This window comes from Caretta caretta, chromosome 1 (genome assembly GCF_965140235.1).
Source record: "Caretta caretta isolate rCarCar2 chromosome 1, rCarCar1.hap1, whole genome shotgun sequence".
In the NCBI taxonomy this organism is placed as follows: Eukaryota; Metazoa; Chordata; order Testudines; family Cheloniidae; genus Caretta; species Caretta caretta.
The window spans coordinates 263,516,334-263,538,666 of NC_134206.1; the positions used below are offsets into that span (position 1 = coordinate 263,516,334).

Genomic DNA, 22,333 nt, shown 5'->3' on the forward strand with positions numbered 1-22,333 from the left:
TGTCTTTCAGATATTGAGGACATCCAGCTCTATTCTTTATTCTATAGGGGCAAAATCATCATGTCATGCTGGGTGCATCCAATTTTGTGAAATATGAATTACATTTGGTGCTCTCTTTCTGCCTCTGCCCATGGTAAACCACTCAGGATGCAGGACACAGCCATAAAAATAATTCGTTCCCTGCAAATCTCAGAATGGTTCACCCCCTCCCCTTACTCAACATACTTACAGGTCACTTCAGACAGAAATATGGGTTAGATCAAGATCCAGAAAAAAAGTAAAGCAAAAATAGATGGAAAACTTAAAGCTGCCTCCAAAACAGGATTCCCCAGGGAAATAAGTCTCATGGCAGAAAGACGCCACTCTGTGTAAAAACCAGCATGGCCCACATTCACTTGAATCCTTCACCCACAGCCTCAGGTCAACAAAAGCACTTGTTCCACTGGCAAGATTTCTCCTTCTCCAAGGCTAGAGAAGCAAAGGGCTGCAACAGGCACAAGAAGGTAAAAACAGATGGAACAAAGAGCAAAGGAGGATGGAGGATAAAGCTGCCTTTCCAACCTCTGCTCCTCCCTTGGGAGAGGTGAAAATCATCACTCAAAACAGCCAAATAAAAGGGTGGAGGGGTGTAAGAAAATGGGATCAGCTTTCAGAACAAACATTTTAAACACAGAATATGAAAAGTGGCTGGCTTTAGGGTTAGCGCTCTATACTGCCCAACAAGAGAATAGGTAAGGCAGGCAACCATTTTAAATTTACTAAGGAGAACAGCATTTTGATTCTTCGCCAGGATATTTAAACACACTGCTAGATCTCTGTCTCACAGCATTCACTATGTTAGATCAAACTAATGACTTGTTGATTTTGAGAGACTATGGCAGGGATCAGCAACCTTTGGCATGCGTCCTGCCAGGGTAAGCCCCCTGGCGAGCCGGGCCAGTTTGTTTACCTGCCACGTTCGCAGGTTCAGCTGATCGCAGCTCCCACTGACCATGGTTCACCGTTCCAAGCCAATGGGGGCTGTGGGAAGCGGCGTGGGCCGAGGGATGTGCTGGCCTCCACTTTCCGCAGCTCCCATTGGCCTGGAGTGGCGAACTGCAGCCAGTGGGAGCTGCGATCAGCCAAACCTGCAGATGCGGCAGGTAAACAAACCAACCCGGCCCGCCAAGGGCCTTACCCTGGCGGGCCGTGTGCCAAAGGTTGCCGATCCCTAGACTATGGTGACCGTTGATGTGGGGGGAGAGGAGAGGCCAGGAAGGAGAAGGTGTAATGTACCATCTAGCGTGTGCACTCATTTCAGAGGACTAGCTACACTCCTGTGTGGGAGACCCACATTTGATTCACAGTGGGACCAGCACTTGGGAGAACCTGCCCAGTAGTTTATCAGTATTCTATGCTAGCACACAGAGGCTTGGGTATGATTTCTGGTTTCAGTCCCCTGGAGCAACAGAGGCCAAGAGCACTATTCTGAAGGGGAGCCCCATTCGTCGTTGGCAGGACTGCAGCCATAATGTTGCATAATGGAGGAGGTGAACCCTGAGCGTTCCAACAGCTGTCTTAAAAGCATGTTCTGTGCGTTTCTGAGGCAGATTCAGCCTCACACTGCCAGGCTGATAACTCTGCTTGCCTGCATTTCTCCCTTCTGTATTTCACAGAGAGATGGTACCCTTTCCTTTCTTTGCTCCCAGGCATTGGCAAATGGGGAACAAAGGATGAAAGAAATGCAGGAGGTGGGGGGGAAGCATTTGAGAGGTTGGGAGTGATATTTACCAGAAAGAGAGGGGGAGGAAGGAAGAGGAGAGGGAAAGAGGAAAGAAGAGAAGAAAGAAGATGCAGAGGCTTGAAAACAACAATATGCAAATGAGGCATAGCAAAATCATTTGTTATTGAGAACTCAAAAGTCTTAGCTGAAAAAAACAAAACCAAAAACCTTCCTTCCCTCACTGGAATAAGAGAATGGTGTCGAGATAAGGGACTCCCAGAACCTTTTCTACCCACCCACCTTCAACTCCACCAACACCCCTCTTCAACATCCAGCCACACAACCCACCTTCTGGAGGAGTAATGGCGGGGAGGAGGGGACCAAGCGAACAGCAAAGCAGTATCTGAGCTTTTTCACCTCTCTGACCACCCATATGTTGATAGCTGTGGTCCGAACAGAGCCAGCTGGGTGCTTCTAAAGTGGTGTTTGTAAAACAACCACATTTTGAGCCTCACAGGAATAGTCCACAGCCACTGCTTTTAGACTACTGTTGCACTTCTGCACACCCCAGAATGGGTTGCATTTCCCCCAACCTTCTGATACCTCCATCAAGACACAACTTCCCTGAAAATGAAAGCCTCTCACTGGCCGCAAGCAGATGCAGACCACAAGAGGCTTTGTTCTTGTCAGCCATCAAGCTAAGCAGAATTAGGCCTGGTCATTACTTGAACTGGAGACTTCTAAGTGAAACCCAGGTTCTGCAGGAAGCTGTAACAGTGCCTCAGCAGCTGACACTTGTGACCCGTGACACTGAACCCATGGCTTTAGGGACACTACATTGCTGAAGGTGTAATCTTTCTTATGAAATATGAAGTTGAGAATCTGTTCACTTGTGTTCATTAGATATACCTTGGTACTTTTTGTGGGAGTGTCATGGCCAAATCCCCAGTTATGCTCTGTTCAACAGGAAAGAGTAGCGGCTGCCATGAGGAACTAGGAGGCAGAATTCCTGGCTTCCACCAACAGTTCTGCCATGGATTCACCAGGTGATGAGTGAACATCACTTTTCCATACCAGTTAGTGCTTTCTTTGTAAATAATATTTCCAAATAGCAGCTTCTATTTTCCTGCTTTCTGTTCTTCTTCCTGCCTTCAGGTGCCCATTCCTTCCCAAAATGTTGTCATTACTCATCATTTACTTGTCTAAGACTGTAAGCTCCTTGGGTCAGGGACTTTGTAACTGTGGTTGAATCTTAAAAACAAACAAACAAACAAACAAAAACCATACCCTCACCTTCGCTCCTCTGTTCTTCATTTACTCTCCAGCAAAATGAGTCATAATATTTACCTACCACAAAGGAGAACTGAGAGATTTAATATTTGTAAAGTAAATAGAAACACACACCAAAATGGTGTTATAAGCATTTCAGTGGTGGAGAAGTAATTTCTGTATCAGTGATGTTTGCAAAGGGCTTGGGATTCAAGGAATAATATAAATGTAAATTTTTGCTATTGTTGGGGGCAGTGAGATGATGGGGGTAAGGCTGATGTTGTGGGGGGGGGAGAGAGCTGGGATGACAGCTCCCACAGAGCAAAAAATCCACCCCAGATGTCCCTGTAACTGCTTGCTGGGTTCTTTAGGTCTCACGGAGGTGAGTAAGTGCATCAGTCTCTCTCTCTCTCACAGCACAATTACACCAGCAGTTCTAGCTCTTCAGCTCCCTCACTCTCCAGAGTAATCCCCTGCCCCAGAGATCTGGGAAGAAAAAACACATCAGGGCTCAGTTCATTCCTGAGCCAGGTCTGTGTCTATAAGAACTATCAGCACAATTGACAATAATTGACTCCCATGTCACAATACAGAGGTGGCAGAGATCATGTGGGCTATAGGTAAGGCTGCGACTTTGTCACGGAAGTCACAGATTCCGTGACTTTCCGTGACCTCTGCAGTGGCAGGTGCGCCTGGCTCAGGGGCAGCTCAGGCAGCCCCTGTGCCAGTCGCACTGGCCGCTGCTGGGGCTGTCTCAGGTCACCACACCCCACGCCCAGCAGAGTTTGGGTGTGGCAGGAAGCAGGGGGTTGGGGCATGGGACAGGGTGAGTGGCTCTAGGCAGCACTTACCTGGGGAGATCCCCAGAAGTAGCAACATCCCCCGCGCTCAGCTCCTAGGCGGAGTGTGGCCAGGCAGCTCTGCGTGCTGCCTCCACCTGCAGGTACTGCCCCCACAGTTCCCATTGGCCACGGTTCCCAGCCAAGGAGATGTTGCCGCTTCTGCAGAGCCCCCCGGTAAGCACTGCCCAGAGCTCATCTCACCTCATCCTGTGACCCAACCCCCTGCCTCCTCTCACACCCAAACTCTGCTGTTGCTGGGGGGGAAGGAGGCGCGAGCCAAGTAGAGAGCCTGCCGGCCCCCCCAACACCAGTGGGGGTCCTGGGCCACGTACTGCTGCCTGCTCCCCCTCCAGCACCAGTGGGGGTCCCGGGCCGCATGCCACTGCCTGCCCTCCCCATCACCCAGGCCACCCTTTCCCAACACCCACATCACCCTCGGGCAGCCCCCGCCCAAATTTTTGTCACGGATATTTTTAATAAAAGTCATGGACAGGTCACGGGACGTGAATTTTTGTTTATTGCCCGTGACCTGCCCATGACTTTTACTAAAAATACCCATGACTAAAACGTAGCCTTAGCCAGAGGTAATGAACCTCCCTCTCTGTGGTCCCCTCAAGTCAGGGTTTCGGCACTGGCAGAGGTGGGGCGTGTGCAGCTTGCATTGCCAATGCACATGTCACACCTTTTCCGTGAATAGAGAACCATCACGAGCCACCAAGCCTGTATCTTTCACCAGAAAGAAAAGAAAAAAGAGCAGAGAGAGAGAACTACCAGCTTAAACCAGATTTTACCGCTAGACGCCCGATCACAATTCAGTCTTCCATGGACTTCAGAGCTACCTACAACCACCAGCTAACGTGCGTGTGTGCCCGTGCACACGCCTGTGCTCTCGTGCACAAACCCATACCACAATGGCGGTAGAGCTGGGGGAGAAACAGGTGGTTTGAAGCTTTAAGGAGTTATTTATAAAATCAGTGTGGGCGAGGGAATAAAATGTAGGGGAAATTATCTGGACTGTTTTAAAAAAAAAAGACTGTCCAGGAAGAATTATGCTGCTTGTGATAAATGCTCCTTTCTGGTTTTGTTAAAAACCTATATAATGGAGGTCTCTTCAAGGCAATGACTAGCACTTGTTTAGCGTAGCAGGGCGCTGCACTGCCACTGAGCTAGCTCCTCCCTGCTCCCAATTAGCATGCTAAATACTCAAGCCGCACACATGGGCATGCGGGTCACTGATTGGCGCAGAGGAACAGCAGCCAGCTACGCTTTCCTCCAATCAGAAGGCAGCAAGGGCTCTGCTGCAAAGCTCCAGCTTCCATCATTTATATCCTCCTATCCCTATTACTGTCTTCCCCACCACCACCACCACCACCACTCCTCCGGGGGTCTCTGAGGGGAGTGATAAAAACTGCAAACTCCCCCTTTCTCTCAGCTGGTCTCATTCACGGCTCATGGCAGACCCAGTTTCCTCAGGGGACCCACTAATGAAGACGGCCAACGTTAATCTTTCCCCCCCCCCCTTCCCTGACAGGTCGATTTATAGTTCCACAGAGAGTCCTGGCTCCCAGCCAGAGAGCTTGACACATTCTTCTTATTCCGAGAGAGAGAGAGAGAGAGAGAGGCCCACCCTTATAATTTGGGAGATTTAGGGGAGACCTGCTCTGAAACAGCAGCTGAAGGGAACAGGAGCTAACAGGGTTTGTTTGTTTTTTGTTTGCAATATAATAACTTACTGACACTGGGTGAAACAGCTGCTATAGCAAAGACCGAAAATAAAAGAATCACTCCCCTCATCTCTGTGTTGAAAGGATGCATCAGTTCTATGCCAGAAACATTACACACAAGTGATTAGAAGGGGAAGTGAATAACAACTTCTCTATATAAACTGCAGGGGGAATTTTAGACCGGGAGAAAGTAATTAATTGGAACCTGGCCAGAACATAGGGGTCACTGCCCCCCAGTCTTGTGAAAAGTGAAGAGGGATCCTTCTTGATCGAGTGATCAAGGCCTTGATTTTACATCTCATCCATAAAATGGTACCATAAATAATACAGTGCCCTTGCTCCCCACCTCAAGCACCAGGTTGATGGATTGGTTCACTAGTGATTCAGAAGTGTCCCTTATTAAGCCACCAACCCTGCTATAAGACCTTGCCTATATTAGGATTTTTTCAGACCTATTATTCCCAGGGCTGCTGCTACACTAGAAAATGGATAGCATGGAAAAAGCTCAGATTATTTTATCCTTGTGCCACATGAGAACTCCCTCCCATCTCCTCCATAATTTTGCCATTTTCCATCTGGCAATTATGGCTATATTCGCACCATGTCCCCTAACTTCACATTATTTGTTTAGTTCACTTCTGTGTCTGTACAGCTGAATCACCAGCAATGACAGAACAGCTCTGCTAACAGGGTCAGTCAGTGAGCTATTGCTGCAGAACAGCAGGGGAACCCAAAACATGAGCTTTATTCCTGCAAGACCTATACATTATCTCTTCGCCTCTGCCCCTCAGAAACTAAGCAGTGGATTTTAAAAGGGCATGCACTGTCAAGTAGTTTTCTCCTATAGCAAAATAATGGGCCTAAACATCTTTCCAAAGACCAATATACGTACTTTCATTATATTTTTCAGTCAATTTAAAAAAAATTATTTCAATGTTATAAAACACAAGCAAAAAGCATCATGCTAGTATACGAGAAGCAGATATGAAACTGAGGAGACCAGTTTCACTTGCCAAATTGGCTCCAGAGCAAAAATAGAAACATATATACATAACTAGTATCTTACATTTCTATAGCACTTTTCATCCCGAAGGATCCCAGCATGCTTTATAAACGATATATATATAAAGACTTGGAAACTCCACTTGTCTATGAAGAGGAGGAAGATTTCTTAATTCAGTGACATCAACTTCTACTGAACCTCAGCTTTCATTAAAAAAAAAAAAGTTTCTAGAAAAAATTCACAAAGTGAATGAAGCATAAACTGATACAGCACCATCTTCCCTGAGTCTCCAGGTAGACAGCCCCAACCCCGCTTCTGCTGCTCAGTTGTCCCAAGCTGCATCAGAGTGAGAACTGAGCAGTTATCAGTTTTCCATTGCTGCTCTTCAGTTTCACTTTGCTGCTTCTTGGGAAGCTCTGAGCAACAGCAGAGGCAGCACTGGAGCTATCTATCTTATGTCCCCACTTACTACTCCTGAGGAAATTCTGTGCCATTGCACATGCGCAGAATTTATGTCCCCCCCAGACTTCTTTGCTTCCCTGCAGAAAACATGGCTTTCTGATGGGGAAGCAAAGGGAAGCCACAAGTGCGGTCATGCAACCCTCCCAAGCAGTATGTTTTGGGTGCCCAGGTCAGCCAGCAGAGAGGTAAATCACTGTGGGGCAGGACTGGGGAAGACCCGGCTGGTGGCTCCTAACCTGCGCCAGGCTCAGCTGCTAGTCCCGGCTGGACTGGGGAGGACGGGACTTCCTCTTCCCCTGCACGGCATCTGGGGCTGTGCCAGACCCACTCCCAGATTTCTCCCCTGCCTGTAGGAAGCTCTGCAAACTCCCCTCCTCTCCTCCCACACACACTTCCTGCACCCATCACTGCTCAGCTGCAGGGGGAGGGATCATTGTACAGGAAGCTGTTCCCCCATCCGCCCAACCCCTGTGCATCCAGACCCCTTCATACCCAGATCCTCCCACCGAGCCTCACCCACCCCTGCACCCAGAACCCCACCGGATGAGCTCCACGCCTCCTGCACCTGGACCACCCCGACGGGCAACCCGGATTCCCACCACACTGAGCCCCAACCAGCTGCATATGGATTCCCATCCCACTGAGCCCCACTCCCCCAGCATCTGGACCCCCTGCTAAGCTCTATTCCTCCACATACCCAGAACCGCCTCACTGAGCCCCAACCACCTTCACCTGGCCCCCCTGCAGATGCCCATTACTGTTGCACCCAGAACCCCCACTACAAGCTCCTGTGCATCCAGATCCCTCCCACACCCAGATCCCCCACTGAGCCACCTGCACCCAGATTGCCCCACACAGAACCCTCTCAACCCACACCTGGATCCCCCCACACTAAGCCCTTTCACACTTGGAGCCTGCCTTGCTGAGCCTGCCTGCTCAAACCTGGTGCACCTGGCACAGAGGGACAGGGCCCTGGGATGTTTCTCGGACAGGCCTGGTCCTTGCGCTGTGTCAGGGCTGGGTGCATCCTCACCGCTGAGTCTGTGTCCTAGGGGGCAGAGCTGCACAGTGATCTCCCATCTCTGTGCAGCCAGTGGCCTGCGCTCCCCAATGCCATGCTGGAGCCTCCACATTTATTTGACAAATAAACTTTGCAGAATTTTAAAATATTGTGCGCAGAATTTTCTGGTGCAGAATGCCCTCAGGAGTACCTTCCGAAAATAACTTTAATTACCCCCACAACACCTGTCGGTAGTATTACCCACATTTTACAGATAGTGCAGCAAACCAAGTAACTTGCCCAAGCTCAGACAGGAAGCCTCTGGCAGAGCAGGAAATTGAACCAATGTCTCTCAAGTCCCAGGCTAGACCATCTTTCTTCTCCCTGTTCACTGGGGACAAGATGAGCATCCAAAAAGCAGAAGCTGTGTTGGGGTAGAGTAGCAAAGACCTACTACACATCTGTGCATCAGGCTTGATGCTCTCGGGTGGGATGGGGCAAAAACAGAAAAACAATGCTCCTTCTCACAGGAGCCTGGGGGCATGGAGAGGATCCTTCAATTTTTTTCTGACACCTCTGGTTGGAAGCAATTTGACAAATGGACTCCCTAGTTGGGCTCCAAGGATAGCACTCTAGTAAAATCCCCAGAACTCTCCTCTTTCCCAACAGCTGATGGGGAGGGAGAAGGAGTTAGTGTCTGTCTTGGGCACCTGGACAGTGGGTCATACCCCCACTTTTCATATCAGCCAGTGGTTAGTCAATTTAGTCCTCTAGCCATTAAATATTTGGTAACACTTCTAAACTTTATGTCTAAGGGCACATCTTCACTAGCAACATTAAAGCACTGCCATGGCTGTGTAGTCACAGAATAGCGTTGGGAGAGAGCTCCCCCAGGGCTATAAAATAACCACCTCCACGAGGGGAATAGCTCTACATTGCCACTTTACAGCGCTGAGACTTGCAGCACCAACGGGGTGTTTTTTCACACCCCTCAGCGAGAAAGTTGCAGCGCTGTAAAGTGCCAGCCTTAAGTGGCTTGGTGGGAAGAGAGAAGGAATGATGGCATAAGTTAGCAAAGAGGAGAGACAGAGGAAACAGACACTGATGGCAATTCATAAAAAGATACACCATGACAGGAAAGAAAAAAAATGCACTGAAGCCAGAATGTGAAAGAAGCTCTAACCAGAACAAAAGAGATGTAGTGAGTGGGTTTTTTATTATTACTAAGCAGGAATTTGACTAGCAATAGATTACACTTAAGTACAGTACACAACTATTTATTACTGTAAACTTCAAGGGCCACGGTGCCATCTCTCTCTCTCTGGCCAGTTGCCTTAGTCCTTGGACTAGCCGATGTTAGGCACATTTTTTAAGTCCTAATCACTTCACCCAGGAATGCAGTGTAGCCACATCTTGGACTTGGTACAGACAAAAAACCAGCACATGACACTCAGAGGGGGGAGGGAATTTTGCCATGGACACTGCAGCAACTCCCCTATACTTACGAAAACTCCCATGGGATTTTTCATGTCCACAGAAGACTTCAGTTTTTAATAAGGTCACATCTGAAAGAGCCCCACATAATAAGCTGCATGGAAGTCAATTTATCGACCTCAAGATGCAGGGCTAAGTCAAGCCTGCTGGGATTCAAAGTTGTGGTTGCAGGGAGTCTCTCGGTAATTCATACCTGATGCTGGAGGCCATCCCTCCAGCTATGGTGAAAAGCTATGGTTTCCTTTGGTTTTACTAATCTAAACGTGCTATTCTGTAACTCAAAGGAGGACTGGTTTATACATACATACATAGAGAGATTTTTATCTTGACAATATCACTTTAAAAATGAATAGCACACTATTCAGTTGTTAGCTTCAAGACAGCAGGTGCTCAGCTGGCTGATTTAGCAACAGCAGCCACCGCCAGGTCGAGTTGTTGGATGCGATTTACAGACTACAATTCCCCACATCCCTCAACGGCACTTAAGAGACAGAAAGAGAGGGAAAAGACTAATAGGAAGGGGGAGAGGGTGCAGGGAGAAGCCTGGATGAAGGGTTATTAAGTTAACAAACTAATCTTATCACTATTTCAGTGGAATGCCCTTCCTAGACATCAAAAAGAGGACACACACCAGTTGCCTTTCCCCACTCACGTTTCCCTTTCTATAAACAGGAGTTACACCATCGAGGTCAGGAGATTCCGCCTCCCCCCCCCCCCCCCCCCCCCCCCCCCCCCCCCCACACACACACACATAACTTTAATCTGCTTGCAGAGTTAGCAAGATACTTTTTTAGCTTTTAAGAACACCCCCATATTTCCTTATAAATTAAATCAGCATCAGCAGGTCTGCCTTAGTAAACAACCCAAAAAGCAAGAAACCAGTATGCATAGCCCCATGCTTATAAAGTTATGAACAAGAAGAATACAAACATTTTGATAAGGAAATAGATTTTAGTTCCCAAGGGGTTGTTATGGTGAAAGACCCACTGTATGGGGCTTTTAAAGGTCACCTGCAAAACAAACTGGACTTATGCCCTTGTTTCCTTCTTTGTTATATAGTGTACAAAGAAGGCCTAAAGGCTTGTTTTGTTCTTTACAACATTTTTTCTGCTTGTTCCCCTGCATTAGAAATTCAGGTTCTGTCTAGGCTGGAAGAATATGATAACTGAAGGACCAGTGAAATGGTGACCTCATAAAAGGCAAGAGATGGAAAGCTGAGCTATTAAAAAGGGAAGGGGTTGTGTTCGGACTGTTTCCCTATTCTTTGGGGTTTTATTTGCTTTTGTTATCATCTATGCAGAGTCAATGGCTAATTAATAGTTTGAATAGAAAGGCTGTCTTTATTCAACACCCTCATACTTTCAATAAAGGGATTTAAAGCTCAGAAAAAAACTATCCATCATACCTCCTCAGTGGTCCTCTAACAATGCCAGGTAAGACCAGAGTGGACATTCCTGATATTTCTAAGGTAAACAGAAAAAAATTAAAATCCTCTCAGGCCTTCTTTATCCATTGCAAAGAAGTAAAGCAGGTACAAGCCCAATTAAAAAAAATCCCTCTGAAGGTCATCTTGAAAATTATAAACTGGACAAGACACTAGAAAATGTATAGTAGAGAACAGGGAGGGCTGCATTGGCCACAGAAAAATGGACTAGGTCTTTTCCATCTGATTTTATTATTATAAAACTAAGTAAAAGTCAAAAGATTAGCCCTGTTAGCTGGGTGTATTATCCTTGGCCACTTGAGTTTGGGACAGCTACATAGTCCAACGTTCACAAGGCAGGAAGCCAGGTGTATCTCTGGTTCTAATCCTGTGCAGAGTCACGTTTGCTCATGCTCTTAGGTACCTTCCAGTGCCTCCCTCAGGCCCAGCTGGAAAATTGGGTTAAAGAAGCAGGAGATCTCACTGAAACATAGATACTACCCTGGAACTGAGCTTCCTTGGGAAAGGGGTGAGAAGGAATCTCCCAAACCTTCATCCTCCATGATGTTCATCACTACTGGAGCGTAAGCCTGCGACTTGCTCTCCTTCGGAAAACGTGATTACATCCCAAACAACTTTCATCAACCCAGCTGAGAAAGGATATGGCAACTTAACCAGCTAGAAAACAGATAAGTGAAGGAGTTACCTGCTATTAGCTACAGCCAGAAAAAGTGAGCAGGTTTAGGAACAGGCTCCTCTTTGTCCCAGAGCATAGCGTTGGTTAAGAGACAGCAATTATTTTGCCGCCATCTCATCCCTAATACTTTTCACTCCAGTGGATAGATGAGCTCTGCTCAAGAATGGGTCCTCCATGGATCATGACCCCTATAAGACGAAGGGAGGCTTGGATGCATCTGTAGCACTGTTCTTCCTTCTGAACCCTGTGGAGTGCTCTCTGTGCAGTGTGTGTGTGGGTAGGGGGCTGAAGTCAGGGCAGGGCCTGGGGAAATGCACATTCTACACTTGCTCGAAAACCCATTCCACCACCACCATCACCAGAAATGATTCAAGACAATCAGAGTGAGAAATTCCTCATGGAGGGTTTCATCACAAACCAGGGGTGGGCAAACTTTTTGGCCCGAGGGCCACTTGGGGGTTGCAAAACTGTATGGAAGACCGAGTAGGGAAGGCTGTGCCTCCCCAAACAGCCTGGCCCCCGCCCTCTATCCGCCCCTTCCCACTTCCTGTCCTCTCTGAACCCCAACCCATCCGAACCCCCCCCCAGCTCCTTGTGCCCTGATTCCCCCCTCCCGGGACCCCCCGCCCCTAACCGCCTGGCCCCCACCCCCATCCAACCCTCCCTGCTCCCTGTTCCCTGACTGCCCCAACCCCTATCCACACCTCTCAAGGTTCCTTCCCCACTCTGAACTCTAGGGTACAAATGAGGGGACCTGCATGAAAAAACCCCTAAGCTTATTTTTACCAGCTTAGGTTAAAACTTACCCAAGGTACAAACTGTTTTACCTTTTGTCCCTGGACTTTATTGCTGCCACCACCAAGCCCTACACCCCCTTTCCTGGGGAAGGTTTGACAAAAATCCTCACCAATTTGCATAGGTGAACACGGACCCAAACCCTTGGATCTTAAGAACAACAAAAAAGCAATCAGGTTCTTAAAAGAAGAATTTTAATTGAAGAAAAAGTAAAAGAACAGCCTCTGTAAAATCAGGATGGTAAATACCTTACAGGGTAATCAGATTCAAAACATAGAGAATCCCTCTAGGCAAAACCTTAAGTTACAAAAAGACACAAAAACAGGAATATACATTCCATTCAGCACAACTTATTTTATCAGCCATTTAAACAAAACAGAATCTAACGCATATCTAACTAGATTGCTTACTGACTTTTTACAGGAGTTCTGACCTGCATTCCTGCTCTGGCCCCGGCAAAAGCCGCACACAGACGGAGAGAACCCTTTGTTCCCCCCGCCTCCAGCTTTGAAAGTATCTTGTCTCCTCATTGGTCATTTTGGTCAGGTGCCAGCGAGGTTATCTTTAGCTTCTTAATCCTTTACAGGTGAAAGGGTTTTTCCTCTGGCCAGGAGGGATTTAAAGGTGGTTAGCCTTCCCTTTATATTTATGACAACACCCCCTGACCGGCCCCCTGGGACTCCCACAGCTATCCAACTGCCCCTGTTCCCCATCCCCTGACTGCCGCCCCCCGAACCTCTGCCGCATCCAACCACCCCCTGCTCCCAGTCCCCTGACTGCCTCCTGGGACCTCCCCGCTCCCCACCCCCTTACCATGCCAGAGCCAGCCACACCACCGTGCTGCCCGGCAGGAGCGGCGGGTTAGAGTGCTGGCAGCACAGTGCGCTGAGGCTGCGGGGAAGGGGCCGGGGGCTAGCCTCCCCGGCCGGGAGCTCAGGGGCCAGGCAGGATGGTCCCGCGGACCGGCTGTGGCCCATAGGCCGTAGTTTGCCCACCTCTGTCACAAACAGTCCCCCCACCCTCTTTCACAGCTTTTACAGTGGGTGGGGGACAATGTAGCCCCAGAGCAGGCAGACAGCACATTGGCTGAGGGCAGGTTGTGTGGCGTTTCTCCAGGGCTACCAGTCCAGCATCTTTCCCAGGCACTTACATTAACAAAAACAAAACAAACCCTTTTGCTGTTGCTGGGGTACCTCAGGCAGACCCAGGGATGAAGCATCCTCAAAGGCAAAGAGAGAGAAGGACCACTCATCAAGAGCAGGGTGTGTTACGGAATCCAAGACACTCAAGGGCAACAAACCAAACCCCGCATCCACAGAGTCCTGCTAGCTGCCAGGACAACCTCAACAGTAGGGTGGCATGAGCTCAGAGAATCAAGGAGGCAGCCAAAGCTCCTCTATCTCTGTCCCCACAGTGATTCACCATCACCTTTCTCTTTTTGAGAGCATAAGTGGCTCACAAGAAGCAGATATGCCAGTAGGCCCAGGACTAGCAAGTCCTGCCTATGCATTGGTTTCCTCAACTTGAGGGAACAGGGAGCAGCCTTAACAGCATGCTCAGGCTCAACATTAGATGAACAGAGAGTCCCTGTATCAGTTTGGGGGGAGGCACATAGACAGCTAAACCCATCACTGAACATCAGGGGCAAATACAGACATGGAACAGCAACTGCTTGCAGAGGAGCTCGTGGTTGCCAGCAGCAAACAAGGAGGAATTTAGACTATACCTAAATAGCTTTCTACTTACCCCTCCACCCCCAGGATAGAGCACATTTATTCTTCATTTTACAAGAGCAGGAGGGTGGTATCCTTTAATGCCAGCCACCACTCCCCCAATTATCCTAGGGCTAGAGAGGGTCTATCGGGGTTGTTTTCTTGTAAAACTGATCAATATCCCTTCCCTACTATATCATAACGCCTTCCAGCCAACCTGTCAGCGAGTCAACGAGGGCTGACCTCTCCTGGCAGCTCTATTTAATCAGCGCGTGAGTGAGACCAGGCTGGTTGCCGTTTGCTCCCTCTCTCTGACACAGGTTATATGCGGCATTAATTCTTCACAAGCTGATCTCGTGCTCATTGTGCAAGTTGCTCCGCACAGCTCCACCAGTGCACCTCAGCTCCGACTTGGGAATATCTTTTGCCTTGCCATTTATGGACCCCACACAGATGTCTGCCAATACAAGTCAGTCCTGACTTGAAGCTCTGCTGTTGCAGTTCTTGGCCTCTCAGCTTTCGACACGTGGCTAGCTGTGTCTCTAGCAGAAAAGCAGTTTAAAAAAAAAAAAAAAGATGCTTTAGGCTCAGACCACCAAGCTTATTCTACCTGCAGCTTAAGCAGCATGTTAGCCTAAGAGACAAAAAGCTAGTGTGCTAATACGCTAGGCTACCAAACCACTGACACACAGCATTAGAACACACTTGCATTGAGTCTGTCAGCTCCCTCCCCCTCCTAGCTCTCAATTACAGCATAAATTCTTTTGTTTCACTTCAGAAATGCAGTAATTATTTTTAGAGAAGTCTCACCCCTCCACTGGTAGAAATGCTACAGTCTGAGACAGCCACTCCCTTGATCACAGGCAGGGGAACATTTCAGAAGAGAGAGATTTTTGGGGTGAGTAGGGGGGAGAGGGTCTCTGGAATCCTACCCACCCCTGGCAGGAGTGAAATGGCAGGTTTCATTTTTTTACTACCCGAATTTCTGGGAAATTCTCATCTGACTGCTCCCCTCCACCACTTATTTCAATTCCTGGCTGATTTCAGCCAAAGATGCATGAGTGGGCAGGGGGGAATTGCTCTGCTTCTCTCAAGATAGACAAGCAAGTGTTCCGATAGCCACATGCAAGCCGTTAAAAATATATTAATATAGCCAGCACAGCCTGTGAGGTTTTTTTAAATACAGAGAAGGATGGAATCTTGATACAGGAACAAGAGGCTTTCATCAGGTCTCATTACCTAAAGCACAGCCACATGCCACAGCTCCCACAGAGAACAACCTGCAGCTACTGCTGTCATTAAAGAAATGAAGATATTAAAGAAAAATTAAACCCAGGGTAGAATGTGGTTAGGAGTATATGAATGGATAAGGCGGGGAAGGAGTGTGAGAGCAGAAAGGAAGGATGAGGGAAGGGATGGGGAATGACCATTAAGGGACCCTTTCACTTCAATGAGGGACTCAGGAGAGATCATACAGGATAAATGTGTCTTACAGATCATAGGGTCAGGATATTTCAGTCATCAACTGACACGGTAAAGGGCACCACGTTATATCTCCAGGAGACTTGGTTCAGTAATGCTGCAGGCAGAGGTCTGGTCATGCTTTAGGGCAAAATGTGATCCCATGGGATCAGGAAGACATTTCCCCGACTATAGGGTATTGCACACTTATGACGATTTTCACACCCTTCTCTGAAGTATCCAGCAATGGCCACTAAAATGGAGATTTCCAAAATAAGAGGAAAGCTAGTCAAAGAGGCCCTGAAGTCTAAATTAAGAAGTAAATAATCCTTAAACAGGCCTACCCTACAGACATTGGCCAGCATAGCTAGGTTGGTCAGGGGTGTGAAGAGGTGTGATCCCTAACTGGTATAGATATGCTGGCAGAAGTCCCTAGGGTGGGTGCAGCTACACCAGTAGAGTTGTCCTTTTACGAGTATGGCTTGTTTCATATGTGTCACTCTGTACCTCAAAACAGCACCCTGGAACCCCCATGTAAGATATCGTACGTGAGGTCATGATCTGCTGAAATCCATTGTTCTGTCAAAATACATATATCATTAGTGTGTATCAAGTTATGAGATTTTGCTGTATAGTTTTTACTGAAATATGCTGTAAATCTGCTAGGGGCATACAAAGAAGGTAAACCACTCCCAGGACAGTGCTCAATGACCATTAATCAGCAGGGGAGATTTAATCAAGGGATTTACAATTCAATGACTGTTGCACAAGACCACACCAGGGGGATTGCTCAACCCACCAGGCCATGTCTGGCTAGTATTTTCCAGACACATGGACTGAGGGTATAAAACAGAGGGTGGCCAAACTTACTGATCCTCCGAGCTGCATACAACAATCTTCAGAAGTTCAAGAGCAGGGGCATGACTCCCAGGGCTTGGATCTTCAGCTGAAGCAACTAGATCCCCCCCACACTGCTGGGCAGAAGCCAGAGGTGATGCATGTGGGGGGGGGCATATGCCTCGCTCAGTCACATGATGCCACTGGGCCCCCTCCCTGCACCGCAGCAGCTGAAGCTGGTGAGCTGGGAGCTGTAGCCATGGGGAGAGGCAGTGGCAAACAGTTGGGAACTGCAGGGAGAGCTGCTGCTTTTGCTGCTACCTCTTCCTATGGAGCTAAATCAGTGGCCCCTCCCTGCAGCTCCCAGCTGTTTGCTGCTGCCTCTCCAAAGGGACCTAACAGCTAGGAGCTGCAAGGTGGGGCAGCTGAAGGTAAGAGGGGGGGCGTGACTCAAGATGTTGGGTGGGATTTAAATTATGCCCCTCCCCCCACTCTTAGGAAGCACCAGTCATCTCTGGCAGAAGCCCCTACCCCCACCGCAGAGCCACCTACCAGACTGGGGGCAGAGGGGGTGTGGAGAGCTCTGTGAGCCGCACTTTAACTGTAAAAGGGTCGCATGCGGCTCAGAAGCCATGGTTTGGCCACCCCTGGTATAAAATATGGGACAGTGACATCATGCCTTGCAAGGCCTTTCTCCTCCCCCACCTATGCTGGAAACAACAAAACTGATGGAAAGACAAAGACTTCAGTTTAGGAGACTGGTCCCTGGCTTGAGAGAAAAGCCTGTGTATTAAGACTGTTACATCCAGTAGGGTGAGAACTGCTTGATCTAAATACTGCCTAGTGTAATAAAGTTTAAGATTTAGACTGTGCACTTACCTTTTATTTTCTTTGGTAACTATCTCTGACCTTTTATGCCTACCATTTATAATCGCTTAAAATCTATCTTTCTGTTTTACATTTTACCTAGAACAGTGCGTTTTGGATGAAGTGCTTGGGAAATCTCAGCTCAGTTTATAAAGGCTTGTGTATGTCCTCTCCCCGTTAAGAGAGAGATGGACTGGGTAATACACTTTACACTGATCAGGCTCCACGGTACAGCTCTGGATGCAAGGCTGGGGAGAACTGGCTGGTGCCTTTCTCTGCGTGATTCGTGAGTGGGTCTGGGAGCATTCAGGCAGTCTAGCTGGGTGTAGGGCTCCACATGCTGTTATGCTAAGTGATAACAGCGCCTGGAGGGGTTTGCTGCTTGTCACTAGCAAAGCATTGTGAGAGACAGCCCATCCTGGAGAGTTAAGGGGGCACAGTGGTACCCCAGTTCCAGGCTCCACCCCGGGGAGCCCATCACAGGGTGGTTTTATTATAATGGTATGAAGCACAGCTTTGCTGGTACAGCTACGCCCACACTAGGAGCACTTTGCTAGTATGCTATACTGATATTTCTATACTAGTAAGGCGTTCCGAGCATAGTCACAGCCTCAGAAAGGCTACTTAAGTGACTCTAGCTGAGCCATAGAGGGCATGCATGACCCTAAACAAAAACAAAGATGGAAGGCAAGAGCTGAACCTCGCTATTTAGCCACCTGGTGTAAGAGATTACTTGAGCCAAGCAGAAATCCTTCAGAAAGTGGAAATCCAAAGCCTAGCAACAGTGCTGCCAAGTTTTGTGCATCTCCATGAGTGATGCTCACCAGTGAGAAACAGTCACTTATTTCCCTCTCAAGTGTGGGGGAAGGCAAAACCTATCCCTTAGGCCCTGCAGAAACAGGGGGAAGGTAGGTTGGGTACATCCAGGAGTGAGTAGGAAGATTGGTGCTGGAGGGAATCAGGGGTGGAGTGTGGGAGAGGGACTCTAGGGGGGAGGAAGAGGACAGGAGAGCCTGAGGTGGCCTGGGGGTGGGGATTGTTTGTGAAGGAAAAACAAGAGACTCACTGGCTGAGGGGTGAGGAGCAGAAGGTGGCCAGGGAACAGGCTGGGGAGGGATGGGAGCTGAGGGAGACAGGCTTGCTGGATAATGGTAGAAGAGGGTAAATGAGGGCAGGAACGAAATGGAGGTATTTGGAAGCAGAAGGGAGGCTGCTTCAGGCCTCATCCTGCCTAAAAAGACTCAGCACCTTCCTCCCCAAACAATCCCCACGCCAAGCTGCCTCCAGAAACGCAGCAGAGCTGCAGGAATATGGAATCTTTGGCTGCCTAGAATGACTGATGCCCACCGCCCCCTCCAGCCCCACTCCCACCCGACAACCCCTCCGTTGCGCACGGTGCCCCTGGGGCTCTCCCTGATCCCCAGCACCTCCTATTCGGTGCTGGTGCCTTTCTCCCAGGAGGGGTATAGCCGGGCGGCACGCGGGCCGATGGCACACTCATGCTGCTGCGGGGCCCCTGGCTCACCCTGGTGGACTCGGGGAGGGCCCTGGGGGCGGGAGCGGCTGCTGGGGCTGCTGGCGGCCCAGGGGATGGCCCGGGGGTACGTGTCCCACGTGGTCTGCACCCACGGCCACTCCGACCACGCCGGCAACCTCAACCTCTTCCCCGGGGCCACGCTGCTGGTGGGCTTCCACCTCAGCCAGGGGGAGGGGCTTTACCTGCCCCATAACCTGGGGGGGCAGTGCCCCTTACCCCATCGATCAAGGCCACATGGAGGTGCTGCCCACGCCCGGGCACATGGCCGCCCACACCAGCGTGCTGGTGCGGGCCACAGCTCTGGGCACGGTGCTGGTGGCCGGGGACCTGTTCGAGCAGGAGCAGGACGAGGCCGCCTGGCCGGCGCTGAGTGAGGACCCCACCCAGCAGGAGTGGAGCCGCCGGCGGGCGCTGGCCCTGGCCGACGTGGTGATCCCCGGCCACGGGCCGCCCTTCCGGGTGCTGCGGGTGGAGGGCAGCCCCGTGGGGGAGGGCAGACAGGGGGTGAGATGCCACCCTGGGACCCACTGAGCCCAACTTAAACAGAGCTTGGCGACCCCCCCCCAAAAAAAGACTAAGTGTAGACACTGCAAGGAGAACCACCACTTAAACTTGTATTAAGACTCCTCCTTTCCCCACTCACTCACACCCCAACCCCTCATTTAGATTGGATCTTTACTGCTGAGCTGCCTGCCTGCCTCTTCCACAGCCGCTCAGACACAGAGTTCCTGGTTTGCCCTCCCAACCCTCTCAGATTCAGATGTCATTGTGCCTGGAACACAGCCCACAATACCAGTGACTTAAAGGGAACTGAGAACCCAGTTTTAGCCTGACTCTAGGGACATGCTTAGCTCTTGTCCACACCACAAGTGGTAACCGTGCTGTAACAAGGTCAGGGGACTACTGTGTGATAGCAGATTCCTCTCACTTGGTTGTATTTTTAGTACAGACATAGCCAAAAAGACAACACTGCATTGGTTCAGACTTGCTTCCCTGCCAACAGGCCCAGGTTTTACAATCCAATCCTATGTAACCAGTGCCCCAGGACTGCTAACTCAGGTCCTTAGTGCAGGCAGCCACCTCCCAGCTCTGTACCCCTGCAACTGCTTCTTGGAGCTGCACTAAGCTCAGCGGGATTGAAGCATAGAGCCAGCTACCTGCAGTTGAAATAGGCATCCAGCAGATGCCAAAGGAGCCTTGTTCGTGCCCTAAGCAATATTTGACAATATGGGAAGGACTCAGATTCAGATGCCAAAGGAGGGAAATTCTGAACAGCTACTGTAGGAGAAGATGCTTGTACTGATGCAGGCTCAGACAGAGAGGTCATCACATGGGCCAAGAGTTTGACACCCAAAATTAAAGCATATCATCAGGAAATGCTTCCTGCCAGTGAAGTCAATTAGACTGTGGTAGAGTCTCCTAAGGGAAAAGGCAAAAGCCCCAACCCTTGATTCCTTTAAAAAGCTGAACTAAGCAGTGAAGAACATAGTGCAGGGCACTGAATAGGGTGAGGGTCGATATGATCCAGTAAAGTAGTTCTTTCTCCCAGCCCTAATTTTATTAACAGAAAACAAAATCTTAGGCCTGGTCTGCTTACAGTTTTTGTGCTGGTATAACTCTTAATTAAGAGGGTGATTTTTGTACTACCCCTAGGTTAGGGTGACCAGGTGTCTGGTTTTTGACCAGAACACCCGGTCGAAAAGGGACCCTGTCGACTCCGGTCAGCACTGCCGACCGAGCCGTTAAAAGTCCGGTCAGTGGTGCTAAGGCAGGCTAGTCCCCACCTGTCCTGGGGCACCGCACTGCGCCCCAGAAGCAGCCCACAGCTCTGGCTTCCAGGCGGGGGGGCCATGGGGCTCCGCACGCTGCCCGAACACCGGCTCCTGGCCAATCAGAGCTGGGAGGGTGGTGCTGTGGGCAAGAGCAGTGCGCGCCATGAACCCTCCTGCTTCCCCCCCCACTCACCTAAAAGCCGGACCTGCTGGCTGCTTCCGGGGCGCGACATGGAGCCAGGACAGGCAGGCAACCTGCCTTAGCCCCACTGCGCTGCTGACCAGGAGCCACCCGAGGTAAGCCAACACCCCAACCCTGAGCCCCAATCCCCTGCCCTAGCCCTCCCAAACCCAGAGCCCCCTCCTGCATCCCAAATCCCTCAGCCCCAGCCCAGAGCCTGCACCCTCAGTCCAGAGCTTGTATCCCCCAGTGTACCTGCACCCCAACCCCCAGCCCCCCAAACCCAGAGCCCCTTCCTGCACCCCAGAGCCCGCACCCCCAGCCCAGAGCCCTCACCCCCCCTGCACTCCAACCCCCTGCCCCAGCCCAGAGCCCCCTCCCACACCCTGCACCCTTCATCCCCAGCCCCACCCCAGAGCCCTCACCCCCTCCCACACTCCAACCCCCTGCCTCAACCCACAGCCCCCTCCCACATTCCAAATCCCTCAGTCCCACCCCCAGCCTGGAGCCCCCTCCTGCACCCCAAATTCCTCATCCCCAGACCCACCCCAGAGCCCACACCCACAGCCGGAGCCCTCACCCCCTCCTGCACCCCAACTCCCTGCCCCAGCCCAAAGCCCCCTCCCTCACCCTGCACCCCCCATTTCTGGCCCCACCCCAGAGCCCACACTCCCATACAGAGCCCTCACCCCCTCCCACGCCCAAACCCCCTGCCCCAGCCCAGGGACAGCGAGTGCGGATGGGGGAGAGTGAGCCCCCCTGTAGTGAGCAGGGGGTGGGGCCTCAGGGAAGGGGGGGGAACTACGGTGTTCGGTTTTGTGCAATTACAAAGTTGGCAACCCTACCCTAAGTGCCTTATACTGGTACAGTTTACACCTCTTCCCATATTGGAATAAGCTGTAACTGGTATAAATACACATTTATTCCTGTATAACTGCATCCACAGTGGGGGGTGGGGGTTGTACCACTGTAACTATACCAGTACAGCTTGTGTGTTTACACAAAGCTTTACATGCACAGTAATAGCCTTAACTTACATCAGTTAGTTCATAGTTAAAAACCATCACAACATATCTGACATCGGGGGTGTAAGAATTTGATCTGTAGGCTGAAAATGGCCAGAGATATGGGGCCACAGTGATTCCAAATTCTTACATTTTAAGAGCTTGTATAAACGGAGAGTATTTGAACATTTATCTACTTCACCTTAACTGTTTGTTTCTATCCTTTTAACTGAAGTAGAGGTTGGTGTGAGGTTTTTAACTGTGCAAGTCCTTGGAATGTGTAGTTAGCAGCAACCTAGAACTAGTGAAGATTTCTCTAATTTCTCTGTGTTTTTAAAAATGAGAACTGCACGAGATCCTCAGTTCCCTACACCTGCCCTTGAAACTTGGACGTAAGGAGCTTTGAAGGGCTTGTGGCTGCCCCTAGCTCATACCACCCTGCAGAGCTCTGCACAGTCCTGGTTTCCCCTCCTTAGTCTTCTGAGCTCTGGAGCGTCACTTGTTCTCTGGATCCACAGGGTCTCCTGCCCTGTAGAATTGAGGAGTGATCT

General features: G+C 49.9%; 1 protein-coding gene and 1 pseudogene across 1 annotated transcript in view; one reads left to right on the forward strand and one right to left on the reverse strand.

The window, feature by feature from the left end:
• The window catches only part of TCF20 (transcription factor 20), a 211,144-nt gene that overhangs the window by 161,766 nt on the left and 27,045 nt on the right, over positions 1 to 22,333 (reverse strand). The window lies entirely within an intron of this gene.
• Positions 18,621 to 19,356, forward strand: LOC142071228 (metallo-beta-lactamase domain-containing protein 1-like; annotated as a pseudogene).